This window comes from Megalopta genalis, chromosome 9, assembly GCF_051020955.1.
Source record: "Megalopta genalis isolate 19385.01 chromosome 9, iyMegGena1_principal, whole genome shotgun sequence".
Lineage (NCBI taxonomy): Eukaryota > Metazoa > Arthropoda > Insecta > Hymenoptera > Halictidae > Megalopta > Megalopta genalis.
In genome coordinates, this window is record NC_135021.1 from 10532478 (window position 1) to 10552785 (window position 20308).

The window sequence follows — 20308 nt, forward strand, 5'->3', positions numbered from 1 at the left end:
TGAAGTGCAGACAGTGTCGTAAATCTTGCAAGGGCAGGTTGCCCTTTGTCTCGTGCTAATGAATTCTTCTGGGATACTTTTAACCGGTTAACTGTGGCGCCTCCTTTTCAGAGCGCGTGAGAATCGAGCGATGACGAGTACACTAGTCAAACACGGAGTAAGTGCCGCTGTTAAAATATTCGGCCGAAAAGATGATTTTATTTGAGAAAATTAACATATACTACATACATAATAAATGAAAAACGCAGGAAAAATCAAATACTTATAGAAATTGAAAATTCAAATTACTGCTGTAGAGTGGTATTCAGCAAAGCAAGGAACGATACATAATGGCACTTTGCACTTCGAACATCAATATTGTAATTCGTTTTTAATTTTATTTTTATGACAATGTAAACACCTTTGTATAGGACCTCAAAACTTTTTTAATTTTGTTTTTATAACAATGTAAACACTTTCGTGTGTAGGACCTCAAAATATTTGAAACATCTTGAAATTTGAGGATATGTTTTTGGTTTCATTAAAATTACAATTTATATACAAATATACAAAATACATAATACAAAATATATATACAAGATACAAAATACTGTCCCTTTTCCACGACGAATGTATTCATCAAACACAGCTGACTGATTAAAAAACTAATATTTAAATCTGAACAATTTTGAAACAGTTTTATAGTCGCTGATTGAAGTGAACCTATTCAAAAGTATTGCAATTCTTTCGATTGGTATGTAAGAACGATTGATAATAATTCAATGGATATTCCTAGGAGATTCATACTTAAAATCGTTACAATGGATCGCCATTTGGATCGGATCCCGTTTCATAGGAGTTCCCGTATTTTCCTCGCGATTTATATAAAAGCCACCCCTATACCTGCGCGTTTTTTTCACAATATTTTGTCAGGCCTGTGTGCGGAAGTACTTACTGGCCGCACTCAGTCTTCTGGTACACATCACTCCCCTTCTACCTTCGTCTTCGAACGCGATGTCGAAAACACGCATTCATTTAAATCTAATCTGCAGATTCCGAACGAATTTTCTGAACAGAATTACTGTTCGAACGAGTCGTTCGACGCTTTTAACACTAGATTTACGGAGCACAAAAAAACAGCTGTTTTATATTAGTTTATAAAAGTAACAAGACATTTATTCTGATTTTTAACAAGTGTTACTGTAACATTTGCCGTAAGTAAAATAAAAAATTGAATAAATAACTCATAAATAAATCTTTACGATATGAATAATCGTAAATTAACAAATTAGTTATTAGGTCCGTAAATCTTGTGTCAACTGCCGCGTCGAAATTAAAAATAGTCTTAAAACAACAGTAATTTTAAATTCATTGAATGTTTTGTGTCTATTATTATTGTGCCTATTTATTACACTGTCGATATTATCTAAACTATTTCATTGATAAAACCTCTTTCATTTCGCAACTACGAAGTTAAACATAGCCCTATGCCAAGTATGCAGCCGTCAAGCTTCAAAAACGACAATTTACATTAACCAGTTAGCTGTGTTTGGCGAGTGTACTCGTCGTGCGTAAAAAGTAGTGACCATTGGCTATTTAAATTGTAATTTTAGTGAAAACGATAACATATTCTCAAATTTCAAAATGTTCAGAATATTTTAAGGCCAATCCTACACGAAGGTATTTACATTGTTATAAAAATAAGATTAGAAAAGAATCACCATATTGGTGTTCGACGTGCAAAGTGCCATTATGTATCTATCGTTCTTTGCTTTGCTGAATACCACTCTACAGCAGCAATTTGAATTTTTAATTTTTAGCAGTAATTGATTTTTCCTGCGTTTTTCGTTTATTACGTATCTAGTATGTGTTAATGTTAACACTAGATTTACGGAGCACAAAAAGACAACTGTTTTATATTAGTTCATAAAAGTAACAATAAGACATTTATTCTGATTTTTAACAAGTGTTATTGTAACATTTGCCGTAAGTAATATATAAATTGAATAAATAACTCATAAATGAATCTTTACGATATGAATAATCGTAAATTAACAAATTAGTGATCCGTCATTTTGACGGGTTCCGTAAATCTAGTGTTAAGTTTATAAGTAAATATTAGTAATAAAATTGTTAATTTTATAAAATAAAACCGTCTTTTTGATTCAATATTTTAACAGCGACACTTACTCTGTGTTTCACGAATATACTCGTGATCGCTAGATCCTCGCGCGTTTTGAAGAGGTGGCGCCACAGCTAATTAATCGGTCAATGTAAAGATGTCATCCTAAACACGACTTGTAAGATATAAAAACAAAAATTTGACCGCGTAACGGGGACAGATATTTATGTGTATGTTGCATTTTTTTTATAAATCCGGTTTGGTATGGATTTCTGTTGATGTGGTCTCTGCAACAAGGGAGCTGTCACGCTCTGACCTGATTACTGATTGTTTCAAGCTGAATAAAAGTGTGATAAAATTCTGAGCTAAGTATTACAGTCTCTAATTTAACGTGCGAATCATATTTTACATGATTGTTAATACTACTTTGAATCAACGGTAAAAATTCGATGGAAAGTTATAAAGATAGAGAGAGAGGGAGGGGGAGAGAAGGAGAGAGGGAGAGATGGTGAGAGGGAGAGGGGATGAGAGGGAGAGGGGAAAAGAGGGAGAGAGGAAGAGAGGGGGGAGAGAGAGAGAGAGAGATGTATTAATAATTCGAACTAAATAGTTTAGTTTCCAAAGCTGCTCGTGTAGACACTTATTAATAGGCATTCTAAATCACACACAACTTCCTTTCTTTTATTATATCAAAACAATCTCAGAACTTCGATGAAAATTCAATAAATATTTTTCCGAAGTGAATGAACATCATTGAAAATTTAACAAATATCTTTCCTAAGGAAAGAACTTCGTTGAAAATTCAACAAATATTTTTCCGAGGTAAACGAACTTCGTTGAAAATTCAACAAATATTTTTCCGGAGTAAACAAATGTCGTTGAAGCGCAAGGATTTCGTAATACCGAAATATAACTGTCTGTTTCGATCTGCTAAATATTTCCTCCTTAAATCATAATCCGCCCTCGAAAGGGTTCCAAGACTCTCGGGTTTGTCCCGATTACGCGATCGTCCGTAATCTCCGACGGAAAAAGAGCAAACATCGTGCGCAGGGTTGGTTTCTTCGAGACCTAGAATTCCAAAAACGCCGGGTCGGATGCGTCGAAAAACAGTTTACAATGGCCAGATTATTGGCAATTATTACGATACTTAACCCTTGGTATACCGACGTGAAAGCGCGGTGTTTCTACCTGGTTCCGAGCCATTGTGCGCCAGACGGGGCTTGCAACCCTTTCAGATCCCTCATTCGATATTGTATCTCTTCGGAAGAATGCACTGTGGTGCGGGGTTAAACGCCAGTCATTTGTCACTTGCATTTCGTTCGCACAGAACGCGACCCTTTCTTTCTTTTCTACTAAAACAATCCCGCTAAAAATTTTTATTTACCATTTCTGTCCTGTTAGAACGTGACTGAGAAAGTAACAATCAAATTATCATCGAGGCACGTCTTTCGCTAAACAATTCTAGGTAAAAAACTTCCACGCCTTTTTACCACGTTTTGCAATTTTTATTGCATAAAAGCGATATGATTTGAAAAATTTCACAGTTTTTTATCATTTTCACAATTTTCATTGCCTCAAAACGTACGTACCTTTTATTTTTATTAACTGTCCTTGTTTCGCTCTCATGCAATAAAAATTGTTGAACTTTTTAGGTTGTGTATCTAAAACAGGAACAATTAATAAAAATAAAAGCGACTCACGCTTTTATGCTATATGAAGATTGCGAAATTCTTTTGATTGTATCGTCTTCATGCATTGAAAATTGTAGAATTTTTTAAATTACGTCGCTTTTTTATTGCAATGAAGATTGTAAAAAGGTGGTAAAAATCGTGGAATTCTTTAGCGAAAAAGATATTTCGATTGTTACGCGTCTGGTCCGTTTCATTGCGAAAAAAATAGTAAAAAAAATGTCGTATCCAAAAAATCTGCGATTCATAATGCACAATGACGAGACGATAATAACTAACAGTGAAAAAGTTGTCAATGGAAAAGGCTAGAAGTGTAAATAAAAGTATAATCCCCGAACCTTAAAAATCATCACAAAGATATAGTACTGGCCGATATTTTGGCTGTAAAACGTACCTTAGGGTTCCGTAACTTCGTTAAACAGAGTTATGGAACCTTTGTAACTTCATGCGATGTAATTTAATTTACTCAGTATCCGAGAAAATGTTTGTATTACGGTTGTATACAACGTCCAGACCAGCGAAGGATACAAATCCGGAGAGGACGGGCTCAGCAAAAGCAGCGTACAATGAGGTTGGGGTACCGGCAATTAAGATTAGAATTGCTCTAATTTACAACAAAGGACCCTAAAAGATTTTGACGACCTTTCCCCCATGCGGTTATTTCTGCTCGTTGACAAATTATTACGAGGGCTGTCCCAGTACATTTAAAATTTTACTGTTCGTATTATAAAGTCCAAAAAGACTAGAAAGTGAAGGTTGTTAACTCGGGCTGAGAGCACGGTACCCGGCATCCGTCGGGAGAGCACAGCAGTTTTTCTGTCGAAAAGTTTTTCAACGAAAATAAGATTTTGAATCATTTTTGTTCTTCCGGGGACGTTGCGACTTTGCGAGAATTCGATTTACTGAGATTCCACGACGGTCGTGTGTTCCACTTTGCTGTTCTTAGTTAGGTTTGCAATGTCGCATGGCCGTTGTAAATTTTGAAGGCTTTTTTCCTGTCACCTAAGTCGCCCACCCGCAGGATTCCGTTTTTTAACAGCGAGCGATTGCACCCTCGTTTGGCGCAGTAAATTTCGGCGGAGAGCTGTAAAGCCGTCACTGTGCAAAGAATCATTTTATTGAAAAAGAATGGTAAGCTTTTTTTGGAAGGAGATAACCGAGTTTTCAAGCTTGGGTCGAGAAATATAAAAATTTTGAAGTTTTCAGGCTTTGGACGAATTAACTGGCGCGGCGAGCTCTTTTCTTTGAATATGTATATTCAAGTCAGAGACATTGCTCTATCTTTTAAATTAAATGGCGTAATAAGATTCATTTTCTAAGGTGCAACAAATTTATAAGAGGCAACAAATTCTTTCAATATCCGACAAATCTATTTAAGGTACGTCTATGAACCTCAGCATTTTTTTAAAAGGCAGAGATCACGTATTCTTTTAAAAGATCCTTTTCAAGAGAGATACTATTCATTTGATCACATTTAAATATATATCACAAAAAATATCTACGGTACAGTATGAACAAACTGGATTTCCGGAATTTTCGTAATAAGTTGTTTGGACGCTTTCCGGAAACGACTCCACGGAAACGACTCCACAGAAACGGCTCCACAGAAACGACTCCACGGAAACGACTCCAAAAATAATAGACGCTTTTGCTGTACAAATGCAGGTATTGTGACCTGAACTGCTTTATTGGTGTGTGACCATGACCGTTTCCTGTAACAGCTTGGTCGACCTGACTAAACTACCAAAATTGCATAAGACCCAGAAATGCAATAAAAAGATCTATATATACCTTATTCTTGTTGGAGTAGACGCCGTTAGCTTGACCTGCCAGTTAGCACATTCTTTTACGATTATCGTCTTTAGGAAAACTTCACTGATTTAACAAAACTCAAGTTTGTATAAACTCTACTGAAAACGAGTGGTGTTCTTTAATACATTAAACAAAAATTGACTTTGTAAAAATTTTATAAAAAGGCAGTGGTGCATTTTAATTAATTGAACAAAAGTCAACTTTAAATAAACTCTATAAAAAAGCAGTGGTGCATTTCAATTCATTGAACAAAAGTCAACTTTGCATAAACTGTATTAAAAAGCAGTGGTATATTTTAATTCATTGAACAAAATTAACTTTGTGTAAATTTTATTAAAAAGCAGTGTGTGTGTGTGTGTGTGTGTGGTGTATTTTAATTCATTGAACAAAATTAACTTTGTATAAATTTTATTAAAAAGCAGTGGTGTATTTTAATTTATTGTACTGAAGTCAACTTTGTATAAACTCTATTAAAAGACAATGGTGCATTGTAATTCATCAAACAAAATGTGTTAATATTAACAGCAGATTTACGGAGCACAAAAAGACAGACAACAATAAGACATTTATTCTGATTTTTAACAAGTGTTATTGTAACATTTGCCGCGTAAGTAATATATAAATTGAATAAATAACTCATAAATGAATCTTTACGATATGATAATCGTAAATTAACAAATTAGTGACCCGTCATTTTGACGGGTTCCGTAAATCTAGTGTTAAGTTTATAAGTAAATATTAGTAATAAAATTGTTAATTTTATAAAATAAAACCGTCTTTTTGATTCAATATTTTAACAGTGACACATACTCTGTGTTTTACGAATATACTCGTGATCGCTAGATCCTCGCGCGTTCTGAAGAGGTAGCGCCATAGCTAATTAATTGGTCAATGTAAAGATGTCATCCTAAATACGACTTGTAAGATATAAATTAATTCATTGAACAAAAAAAGTCAACTTTAAATAAACTCTAGTAAAGAGCAGTGGTGTATTTTAATTTATCAAACAAAATTAACATTGTATAAATTCTATTAAAAAGCAGTGGTGTACTTTAATTCATTGAACAAAGTTCAACTTTGCATAAACTCTATTAAAAAGCAGTGGTGTATTTTAATTCATCGAACAAAAGTCAATTTTGTATAAACTCTTTTAAAATGCAGTGGTGTATTTTAATTTACACAAGCAAGTACGTCCACATGGGGAACCAAACAACATGAAATGAAAATTCAAGATATGTTAATAATTCTACAGTTGTTTAAGATCGTTTTCTATTGCTGTTCACTGAATTGCATTTTCAGTGCACTAAATGAAAAAAAAACAGGATGTAAGCCATCGCACGATAATGAAAAATGAATGCGTATTATAGTACAGCAGTTGATAATATCTGCGTTAAAATCGTTTCGGTAGATTACTATTTGCAGACGTTAATATTGCTGTTCTACAAAAGCTGCGCGAAGTTCCTCGACATTTGCATTAACAGACAATGGGGTTCTCGAGTTCGCGAGTTATAAGCACTTGAATGCGCGGCAAAATTGGATTTTTTAGAAATTCGGCATTGTGCCGCATTATATTGCACTGTTTTATATTCTTTCCTGAATGAAGATGATTCCGAGGAATAATGGGGACCTTTGTGTTTTTTTTTCAATTCCGGCCGTTCTAACCTGAAGAATGCGATCCCGGAAGAAACGACGCGCGGGCGGCTGCGCGGCCATTGTACCCCGATTCTTTAAACCATATATGTAATTAGATTTACAGAATTGCGTGGCGCGACTGGCGATCGTTGTCCTAAACGTTTCGTTAAAAATTGCGGCGAACCGTTTATCAATACTCGCAAATTATTTTTTACGGCGCACGGCTTTACCTAAACCACTTATATTTTACTCGTCCGCGATCTATTCCACTTGTAATTTATCCACTCTGAATTTATTTATTTTATCCCGTTCTGTGTCATAGGGGGGGTTAGCCCACATTTCGAAATTTTTATTCTTATACCAGTCGATTGAATGTCGAATCGGGTTTTGAAGAGCATTAATAAATAAATAAATGAATTATTATTGTACAATTTTCGTTGAAGTAATCGAGATTATTGTACAATTTTCATTGAAGTAGTCAAGATTATTGAACAATTTCTCTTAAAGTATACAAGATTATTGAATGTCTAGTTTGTGTATCCTTATCCTATTCTTTAAAAAATGGTTCTCTAGTATTTTCCTTCAATCGCACATCCCCCCAGTAAGAAGTTCTTTAACACTAGATTTGCGGAACCCATCAAAATGACGGGTCACTAATTCGCAAGTTATTTATTCAATTTATATGTTACTTACGGCAAATGTTACGATAACACTTGTTAAAAGTCAGAATAAATGTCTTATTGTTACTTTTATAAATTAATATAAAATAGCTGCTTTTTAGGCTTAATAAATCTAATGTTAACAAATATGTGATACGCCAAACAGAATTTTTCATCGCGTTTAAAAATGACTGAACATTTTCTGATATAATCGATCATCAAATAACAGCTCCAGTCAATGAATTCTGTTCAAGTAGATCCTGGCAGTTATATACTTTGCACGAAGAAAACGTCTCCAGACAATTATCACTGAACTCTACATTGTTTCGTACGAAAAATGGAACTCCTAGAGCCGCACTAATCGGTGATAGTCTCCCTCTCAAGACTCTAATATTACGTAGACAAAGCGACGCGGCCCTTGGCGTGTTTTCCGACGTTTTCCAAAAATATCCTGCTTGTTCGTCGTCGAAAGGTGTAAACAAACCGGTCCTCCTTAATCTCGGTAATCCAACGCACTATGAGAAAGTGGCGTGCAGCCACTCTCCGACTCGAAACAGAAATACTTTCCTAATACTCGACGCCGGGGAAAATGGCGCATCTACGATTTAAAAATAAAGAAATAATAGAGCGTTACCCTGTTGAATTAGCATTGTCTATGAGCACTTATTTACGCTGTCGATCATCGATCTGGGCAATCGTCCAGCTGCTCTCACTGGTATCTCCGACGTGGGACGCTCCGGCGACGAACCAATTTTGCTTCCCGAGTGACGTAAAATTTTGTTTGCACGAATCTACGGCAACCTTAGCGTGATAACAAGATTTGTCAGCGTTTGCATCCTAGTCGCGCGCGTCGATCGAGAAAATTGTAACGCGAGCTTGTCGGTGAGTCGTTTAATTATCAGACGCTGCCTAACCATCCTCACCTAATAATAATACCGATCGTGTATTAATCTCGTGCTCGCCCACTGGCGAACATGTGGCTTGCGAATGGAATCGAGATCAATGTCGGAACACAGCTGCCTTTAGGATCATCCTTATTGTCTTCATTTTTTGGTTTACTGTGCCGTTACCGATCGCGTGTCCTCGGTATTTTAGGTTTCAATACTTCACTTTCAATTTTTAGAATTAATGTTAAAGAGATAGAGATACTGATGGATCAGGGTTACGAGGACGATCTTTATTGTTTTAATTTTTTTATTCACCGCGGCGTTAGCGATCTCGTGTTCTCAGTATTTGAATTTTTAACATTCAACTTCCAATTTTTAGAATTTACGTTAACACGTTCCGCGCGGTGCTAAGCCTATTTTGAATAAATCTGTTCTTTTCTGCTCCGACATTTCATTTTTTTTTTAAATAAATAATAATAAGTAAAAGATTATAAGAAATAAGAAACAACAATAAGCAAGGAATAATAATAAGTAAAAAATAATAAACAAATCCTTCTTTTTTGTTAGTAATGAACCTTTTACAGATGCGTCGAGGTGGGCGTTTACCACGAGGTATCTCGTGGTTGGCATTGAACGGGTTGAAGAGATAGGGATATGGAATGGATCGGGGTCATAAAAACGCGACGTTGTATCTCACGGCAGAAAACGTTATGCGACCGTTGCGACCATAGTCATCGACGAGGACCGTACAGAAGCGGAAAAAACTTCGGTAACGAACTTTTCTTGGGGCAGATGGAATTTTTGAAGATCCCGATCGCATAAAGGCCGCGGCTCCAAAACGTCGAACACCGAGTTTCTATTACCATAAGAGACGTATTTTGAATATGTGGAAACGCTGATTTTTATCGCTGCTAACGGTCACCGATCGGAACCAGGAAAAAAGCGTCCACTTAAAAGAGAGAGAAGGCGAGGGAGAGAGATGCAACCGAAAGTTTTCCGGCTAGCTTTGTGACCAACTGCACTCGTCAACCGCAGATCAAGATATCGATTTAATCTGTGGCACCGCGATCCACGTGAAACGGTTACTGTACACAATGGATAGATTTCAAGCTAGATTGGTTTGCATAAATTGGACCGAGGCTTCCGTTAGGACTTCCGATTCTACGGATACAGATCCGCAAAAAATCGAGACGCAAACTAATCTCCGTGGCCCGTGGAACCTTCTTATGTTCGTTCGAATTCGTCAAGATTCGATACCATTGCTAATCGTTCCGCTACTTTCATTGATACAACTATTATAATACCGGCGAGCTATTATAGTTTACTATATTTATAGTTATAAGAACTATTATAATTTCTTATCACTCTGGAAGATCAATTTTTATTAAAATCTAGTAAAATTACTGGAATCATAGAGACACTTTCGTAGAAAATAATTCGATCAATTTCATAAGCCAAGTGTACATTATAATAAAGATGGCGAAAAGTTTAAATAAGCTTTAGTGTTAAAATCCAAAAGCTGCGATAAGATGACGAAAGTAATTACTGTTATAAATCCTGTCTTCGTTGATCTCATATCCTGCTTTATTTTCTACGATTTTTATTTGTACCAATAATAAATACTTTACAGATTTTAAAAATTTCTTTTTTTAATCATTCTAGTAAGTTGAAAATGATAGACGAACAATAATACATTTTTAAAATTTTTCTATGTGTATTTTACGTGTTTTTTAATTTAATTTGTCTGCGTGTTATTTGTCCGTGTTTTTCAAATTACATCTACTCATTTTGCAATAAATGCATAAAATCCGCAGTCCACTTTTATAAGTTTGTCTTACGACAATACTTGTTCGAGGCTTTTAGACCTCGGTAGGTTTAATTTAAAGAAATTCTGAACTGTGTCGGTCTTCGATTCTTAACCCTTAAATGCATGATTTTTTGTTTTGAATTTTAAAAAATCGTTTTTTATAGGAATGTAGTCATATATAGGTTACGTAAAAAATAAATAAAAAAATCTAGGTAATAATATTGAGTATTTATTTTGAAAAAAAAGTTGTATGTAGACTTTTGGCAACAATATGCGTTTATTACTAAAATTACTGTAGACGTAAACAAATGGTCATGTATTTATATTATCTATTAGTATAGGAATTTTCACATTATTTATAAATGAAATGCAGCAAAGCAATTGCGATTTTTGTTATGACACAAAGCAATTAGATAAATCACACCTTTATAGGAAACTCGAAAAAAGAAAATATCTCTCCAAGTAACACATTGAAGGTTATCACCCACCACATTCAAATGTCAAAAAACATATAACTTACTCGCCAAAAGTAATGTCAAGTCTTCTATTTCACACATGGTCTATTGTCTATTGTTATCAACGTGTGTTCGGAAACGCATATACTCAGGTTTTTGAATAAAATTAAGTGGAACTGGAATGTAGACAATTGGCAACAATATGCATTTAAGGGTTAAAAACGAATAACTAAATGAAGAACTAAGATAAAAATTCTGGAAGATTAATTTTGTCTAAGTACATCGTGATTGATTTCACTCTAATTCAAAACGACGAACGCTTACAGTGAGAAGAAATTTAATGAGAAAATGAAGAATAAAAATATCTCATGATTGCATTAGTGGACTCGTTCTCTTCCGCTCGCAGTGTTCTCAGAAGTTCGACAATTACTAACGTGTTCGACGCTTCGGATCGATTCTCTCCGTTTCATAATTGCTTTCGGGATTTTCGGGCGTACAGCCAAGCTGCACCTAATCGTCGGACTTTAGACGTTGCGATCTAATCGAGGCTTCACGTGCAACGTGCGGCTATCGACTGCCTCCCATTAGCGTACCCGTAAATATTTATTCGAATCAATGACGCGTTTCGAAACTTCGGGAGAAAGTTTGTCCCTTTGTGTTCGAAGCGTTCAATAATCCCCGAGCTTCGATACACCGCAGTCGATCCGAATCGCAAGGCAACTTTTCGCAGCAACGTTTTTTTTTTGTTTCACCACTCTGCTTGCACAATGTAGTAGGATTTTTGTTTCCACGATCTATCTTCTGCTATACAAACTGTCCGCCACCGTTGCATCTTATTTTCAAACAATAATTTCTGTTTATACAGCAACTTGAATTCAATCGTAACTTGCAGAAACTTCGGGAAAACGAAACTATGTTTTCTCTCACTGCAACCGCTGCAACTTCGAACGAGATTACTATTATTGTCTGGGAAAATTCAGATACACCCCTCAAGTTACGCGAGTCTTTTTTTATGCGGTAAATTATAACAGTATTTATAATATTGTTAAATAGTATATTTAATTTGTATACTATATTGTTAAACAGTGTATTTGATTTGCATACTATTGTTAAATAGTATATTTAATTTGTATACCATTGTTAAATAGTATATTTAATTTGTATACTATTGTTAAATAGTACATTTAATTTTTATACTAAATGTTAAACACTATACATAATTTACGTACACTAAATCATAACATTTTAATTATTGTATACTCTTTTATACGCGATATCAATTCACGAAATTAATAAAAAAAATATTGAGAAAAAGTCATTCGAAAATATTTACATTAACGATAAAAATAAAGTCGAACTTCCAAATATAAGTTTAATAATAAATCGAATAATAAGTCGAACAACAAGTTGAATAATAATTCAAATAACATGTCGAATAATAAGTCGTACGGTAACGTCGGTTAAAAAATGCGCCCGTTTGGAATAATATTGTCCAGTCCGTTTCTCTCTCGAAACATTCCCAAAAACTGCTTTACGATCATAGTAGAAGAATTAAGCAACGGATCAAGCGAACCTGCGCGATACAATCGACAATTATTTTTTGCCGACGAGATCCGCAGTTTCGTTTGCAGTGTACGGAGTTCCAACTATCATCGAGTGTACCCTCGTTTCGGAATCGCCCACCGAAACGGAGCGACTTTTCCCCGGAAACGTATGCAAGACGGAATGAAGCGCGATTAGAATCGCCGGCTCTTTTCTATTACTCGGTTTTTCTGTCTTCGTCCCGGGGCAACGTGCCGCCGCGTAACAAGGGCCTAACAGAGCTGTCAATCCGTCGATAAATTGAATGGAGGACCTAAAACCACCCCACATTTTCTGGCGTCCTTCACCCCCTTTCATCTCGGTGCCCGCGTACTCTTACACCCCATCGGCGGCGGCGTTGGCGACCCGTGGCTCGCACGGCACATATACACACACGTATATATATATATAGTTTTTCACTTTTTTCTCTCTCCTCTTTCCTCTCTCGCTCGTTTCGCAACAAAAACGTCTGTCTCTGCGTTTGACGTGTGATTCGGCTACCCTCGTGAAGAGATTTAAGGAAGCAGAAAAGTGACCGGACGCGAACCGTCTCTGCTTCGAGCAGTATGCTCGGTCGTTGCTTGTTCTAACACTCGAACAACGGACCTTTCTTACGACAAAATAACTCACTTTGCCGAAGATCATTCTTCGAAATTTATTTGCGAATTCTTTCCACGCAGCTTTTAAAATGGTCCCACCAGACGCGTTGGTTTATCTGTAAATCTTAATAAAACACGTGGAGATGTAAATTAATTGTTTGAAACTAGATAATCAGATAACCATGTTTGTACTCAAATGTCCGAATATTAATACTTTGGCCGAAATATTTGGCTATCTGGTTTCCGTCAATTAATTTAAATATTAACTTGTTTCATCAAGGTCTTTGGGAAAACCTAACGTATCTAGAAAGAGTACCTTAAAAAAGATGTCGAAAGAAAATGATAAATCATGCTGGACATACTCGGTTATATTTTTATAATTTTATAATACATTATATTATATATTAATTATATATTATATATTATATATTAATTATATATTATATATTATATATTATATATTATATATATTATATATTATATATTATATATATTATATATTATATATTATATATTATATATTATATATTATATATTATATATTATATTATATATTATATATTATATTATATATTATATTTTTATAATATATTTTTAAATTTTAATAATATTTAAAAAAGAAATTAGTATAATTCATTGTACCTCCTAGACGTACGTAGTTTTGGATACGAAGATCACAAAGTAATTAAACGCCAAGAAATCTTTCGTTTATTGACATAAGGGTTTGCTCTAATCAGGAATTAATGCAATTTTATTAAACTTTGAAAGAGTGTACCGACGATAGCGTCGCTGGATGAACTCTAGCACGATGATAGTGCGAGTAGCTTTAAACGATTAGGACCCGGTTTGATTAGGAACCAGTTTATACATCGCGTTAATCGGTGACGCATCGGCCGACTGGCGCCGAAACGAATAATCCCGAATATTTGCACATTGTCTGCTGGAAGTGTACTGATTGATTATGTCCGAATGATTTCCTGGAAACGCTTTACATTCTTAACAAAAGCTGTTCGAGTATCAACCCTTGCAAGACTGATGATTTCTACGATTAATCGTGGCAGTCATGATTCTTCAAATCATACATTTGAATACATTTCATCATGTATATATTTTTATTTGAGCCTTTTTAAACCTGGTTTTTCCTGGCCAATTGTTACTTTTTTATTAGACCTACTATAAACAGCCGATTATTTAAATTCACTGCCAGACACTGTGAACTTAGTAGGAACATTTCTATTTTTCAGTCAAATTGGATCTAACTTTCATTGGGCTTAATAGTTCCTATAGTAGTATTTATGATTTTTCTTCAGCATATTTTTTTAGCTGCTCCTTCTAGCCACGTTAGTGTGTCTGTAGACTATAACCCTAGGACGCTTATGGTATTAGAAGGTTTAAGGGAGTCTGGGCTCGAGGGATGGTCATCTTGTATCAAAGCAAGAAAACGTGCTATAAATATTATTTTTTCGGTTGAAGCTGTATTTAGTTCTACAATACTGTTAAATGATACATTTAAGCACCTATTAATGTAAAAATAAAATATAAAGTATATATATCTTGTATGTATTAACCATGTTAGAATTAAGGAAGGAATTAACGAATTTTAAATTAATTGTCAGAAATCATATAGTCAAACAACAACATTTATACTCGTCGTCCAAATAGCATCACATAATAAATAGCACTTTTTCAGAATAAATCGAAGTTTGAAATTTCGTCCAGTTAGTCATGCGACATTTTGGCAACCTTACTCACCTGGTCTATCAACGTATTTGTCAAACGGCCGTTCTCGCGAGATCCGCGAAGGGGGCCAGTCAACGGTCCTCAAGGTCCGATCCAGATCGATGGATCTGTTAACCCAGCCAGGTGTGCGTTGGTCAACTGTTGCTACCTTTCCTCTCGCGCACCTTCGCTCTCCTGACCCCCGGCTTTCACTGCAAAAGGATCTCCGATTAATCGGAAGTCGCGGAGTGGACGCCGAGGAAACCGAAGGGGCGGTTGGCCGGGGGATGAACGAAAAAATTTGGGGTTGCCTCGATCCGCTTATAGGACGACGCAACGCGGGAACGATTCCTTTGTGCTGTCCCAGAGCCAACGATATGTCGAAGATGTACGCGGACGTACGCTTCGATCGGTTAGCTTCTTCTCTTTCATTTTTTCTTCGACCCCTTGGCCATTCGATGGACGAAATAAACAGGTCGGGTTTGCTAGATACGTTAGATTGTGTTTCTTTGAAGATGAACGATCCTTTATGAGCTTACTATCGTTGGTGAATGTTTATTTTACTTATGGTTACTGAGCAGTTGTACTTCTTTGAATAATTATAGCATGAAACGTTAAAATGCTAATTTTAAAATGTTAAAAGTTAAAATGACAATTTTAATGACAATGTTATATAAAAATGAGTACAATCTCTTGACAATTACTGTATGGGACACAAATATGCATTTATTGTTCTGACAATTCTAATATCTCAAGTAAAAATGTATTTCGTTATTTGACAATTTTAGTTTGTCACATAAAAATGTATTTCTTGTTTTCACAATTTTTATATGTGATACAAATATGTATTTTATCTTCTGACAGTTTTTGTATGTGATATAAATGTGTACTTATTGAGCTAATAATTTTTATATGCGATACAAATATGTATTTATTCAACTGACAATTTTTATATGCGATACAAATATGTATTTCTTCTTCTGACAACTTTTATATGCGACACAAATATACATTTCTTCTTCTGACAATTTTAATGTGTCACATAAAAATGTATTTCTTTGCCTTGGTAATTTTAATCTGCCACATAGAAATGTATATCTTCTCCTGACAATTTTAATATGTTACATAAGAATGCATTTTTATTGTTGACAATTTTAATATGTCGCATAAAAATATATTTCATCATCTAACAATATAAAAATCCCTAAAAAGATGTGTCCACACTTCTGAATGTTTCTGACGTTCTCTCTTTCACATTTCTGCCATAAGTGCATGAAATTTACAGTCTAAAAACCATCATAACAAGTCAATTACGTCAGTCCATACTTCTTGAAAACGTTCCAACAAAAGACCAAATGGACAAAAATCCTTATTGCTCTAAATAAAATGTCCCCGCGACGAAAGTTGGGGTGTAGAAGATAATTAACACTAAATACCACGATCTAATAGATGAGTCCACATGGCAAAGGGGTGGGTGGTGTTGTCTTTATCGACGTTGTGGTCCAGCACCAATAAGAACCGTCCTGAGAGACTACGTCTTCATCGGTTTTGGCCGAAACGCCGAGAGAAATTCTCTGCCGATGGGGGATGCAGCTAGAAGGGTGAGAGGTGGTCGACCCCACGCAACGTTAGGCCCCCGTTCACTGGCGCACGAGCGAATCCCCCGGTTTTTGGATTTTCGGGTAAAACGGGAGGGTAAAGGGGAGGCTGGTGAGTAATTCGAGGCGGGGTGCGGGCCTTGCCCTCGCTCCGATATCTGCACACCCCTTCACCCGGCGCACTCTGCCACCCCCGTTGCGCGATCACCCTCCGAACCGGGGCAGGTTTGACCAATATTCCTGAAGGGTAACAACCGAGAGAAAGGGGAGAGAAAACGGGAATGGAGAACGATCGCTTTATTCGTACCACGCGACCGACTAATTCCTGCGTGCCGTGTCGCGCAGCTGCGATGGCGTACTGTTCAGAATTTCGGGACATTTTGCTGCCATTTTCGAACTATCCTGAACAACCGAGATCAAATATCCAGCGAAAAATTTCGTCGAAATAATTCTCTTCTCTCCGACTGCAGATTATGTAATCTATTATTTTTCTGTTTCATATCTGTTTTCTTGATCTTCTAAATTTGTTTACTTCGACAAAGTATGCTATAATTTTTCTCCTGAATTCAAACCGCTATGATTTTGAAGATCGAAGCTTCCTCTTTACAACGACTCTTCGAAATTTGATCCACGATCTTTTTCAGCCGTTTTATCACACGATAATTAGCTACAAGTATAGTCGTCACGGTGTGCCTCGAGTTACTACAAAATGGGCTGCTTTCGTTTGAACTTCGAGAAAACGAATAAAAGAAATCGTAGACCAAGTTTCGAGGAGTCGTTGGAAAGAGGAAGCTTCGATATTCAGATCCGTTACAGATTCAGTAGCGAAAAAAATTTGTTGACGTCACAGGAGATGTTTCAATTCGTCTCATTTTCAGGAAGAAACGTCAGGCAACTGTCTCCAATTTCCCAGCCAGTGGATCATGCAGGAACGTTTCAGCTAAAGTTGAATGATATTGTGCGAAAGTGGAAGCTTCAAGCTTCAAAATGAGTGCAGATTTATTGTCGTACGATTGTTTTTCGCGGAACTATAACAGTTTAAATATCGACGATTATTTAGAAATCGGAAATTCGCCGATTCCGACTGGAATCCCCAACCGAAAGACACGAAAACGCAATTTCGTTCAGCCAGTCCCTGTCTCAGGATTCATAGTACGTCCCTTTGTCAGAGATGTACGTTGACATAACGGCCATCGATTCCGTTTCTTCAATAAAAGTCGCCCGGGGGCGAAGTGGACGGATCGAACTCGTTTCGCCGGTTGCAAAAGCCGTATTTAAATATGCATCTCGTCTCCCTCCTGCCGACGTAAGATCACCCGGCGATCCGCGGAGCGTCGTTGACACTGACAACTTGTTGAGCCGCGCCATGTACTATAAATATCATATATATATGTATACATATATGTATATATGTATATAATGTATATTGTCCAGCGTAGTCGGTAGTTAATAATACAGAACTGCCAGCAGTCGATTCTAGCTTGTCGTTTTCCTCTATATTGAAAGGCCAGAGTGCTCTATTCATCGGGGCATCGTGTTCCGTCAAAATAAGAAAAAAATTGACGGATATCGGACCTCTTCGACATTTCATCCGACCGGTTGACTCTGTTAACAAAGATCCGCCGTCCCCTGTAACGGTCCCATAATGCCGATCGGAAAGCTCGGGCTCGTTTCCTACCAATTACCAACTTTGATGGACGTGAGAGATCCGCGTAGACGGAATTCATTATGTCGGGCACGGCATGACGATTGTTGCGACGACGATGCCGACACGAGAACCGAAGTTAGAGACAAGTATAATTGCTGGTAGAATCAGGATCTGCACGTAGATTTCAGTTTTTAAACCGTAAGATGGATTTCATCTCGCGTTTCATACCGCGTGTGGAGGTAATTTAAATTTTATTGAACACACTGGCACAGATCGCATTGTTGAAATGAACTGAAGTTATGCTAGTTGAATTGGATTTCGATTTCGCGATTTAATTATATTGTACCTCAATTACATACTAATTCAATTACGCCGTCATTTAATTGTATAATTTAGATTATTCAGTTAATTTAATTGCTAATTATTTGAATCACGAGGGTAACTCATATGCGATACAAATGAAATACAATGTAATTGAAGTACAGTCCTTCAAATTACAGCCCCGAATTTTGAAAAAGTGAGATACATTTTTCTTCTCTTCTGTGTATTTTCCGTGTATTCGTAATTCTAATTCGATTACATCGTAATTCGTAATTCTAATTCAATTACTTCGTAATTTATAATTATTGCAATTCAATTACATCGTAACTCACAATTAATATAATTTAATAACTTCGTATTTTGTAATTACACTCCAATTGCAAATTTAAATGAACGGATATCTGAATTACGAATTACAATTTGCTCGAATTGTAATGTAATTGAATTACTTCGTAATTATAAATCCTTGAGTAATTCAACGCGAATGCTGCGCTAATTCGAACTAAACCCTGACGCATAAACCACACGTGTATAACAAAGAATTATAGCCTGTACGTGAATCCGTGGAAACTAGAAAAGTTTCTATTCCCTAGGATTGATTCTGCAATAATGGCAATCAAAGAGCAATTCAAAGTATAGTGCTTCTTTTTAATTTTTGAAAGAGTATTGATCAGCTGGCAAAGTGTTAACATAGCTGTCTAAAGATAGTACGATCAAAACATAACCGTGGCAGGCCGGTTCTACCGCGTAATGACCGTAACTACAGTTTAATTGTTCGTGAATAATGCAGAACGAAAGCGATTTCCATATTTATGTATAATAGAAGGGCAAATGTTGTCTGCAACGGAAACCGACAGGTTTCCTTGGATCGTCAATTGGTCACTGAAATATTAACGAGCTTATGATTGGATCAATTTTATCATCAGTCTATACTTCAGCCTTCGTGCGACAGAGTGCTGGAGAAAATTCAAAGAAGATCCAAAAACTCCTATTCAATGTTTAAAGATGAATGAAACGAAGTACTCGTACTACAGCCGAATGATTTCAAATAAACGACGTAACGCAAGAACAAATTGTTATATTGAGACTCAACATTTGGCACAGTGAATATACTGCAAAATTACAATTGAAGTAGTCAAGGAATCATAATTACTAAGTAATTCAATTACATTGCAATTCGTGATTAATATCGCCATTGGATTCAGTTACAAAGTAATTCAATTACATTGCAATTTGTAATTAATATCGTCATTGGATTCAGTTACAAAGTAATTCAATTACATTGCAATTCGTAATTAATATCGCTATTGGATTCGATTAGAAAGTAATTCAATTATATTGCAATTCGTAATTAATATCGCCATTGAATTCAACTACAAGGTATGTCAATTACAATGTATTTCGTAATTCATATCATCGTTGAATTCAGCTACAATGTAATTCAATTACATTACAATTCGTAATTAATATCGCCACTGAATTCAATTACAAAGTACTTCAATTATATAGTAATTCGTAATTCAGATTATCATTGAATTCAATTATAAAGTAATTCAATTACATTATAATTCGTAATTAATATTGCCATTGAATTCAACTACAAAGTATTTCAATTACATTGCAACTCGTACTTGATATCGCTATTTGATTCAGTTAGAAAGTAATTCAATTACATTGTGATTCAGTTACAAAGTATTTCAAGTACATTGTAATTCGTAATTCATATCGCCATTGAATTCAATTACAAAGTTCTTCAATTACATAGTAATTCGTAATTCAGATTATCATTGAATTCAATTAT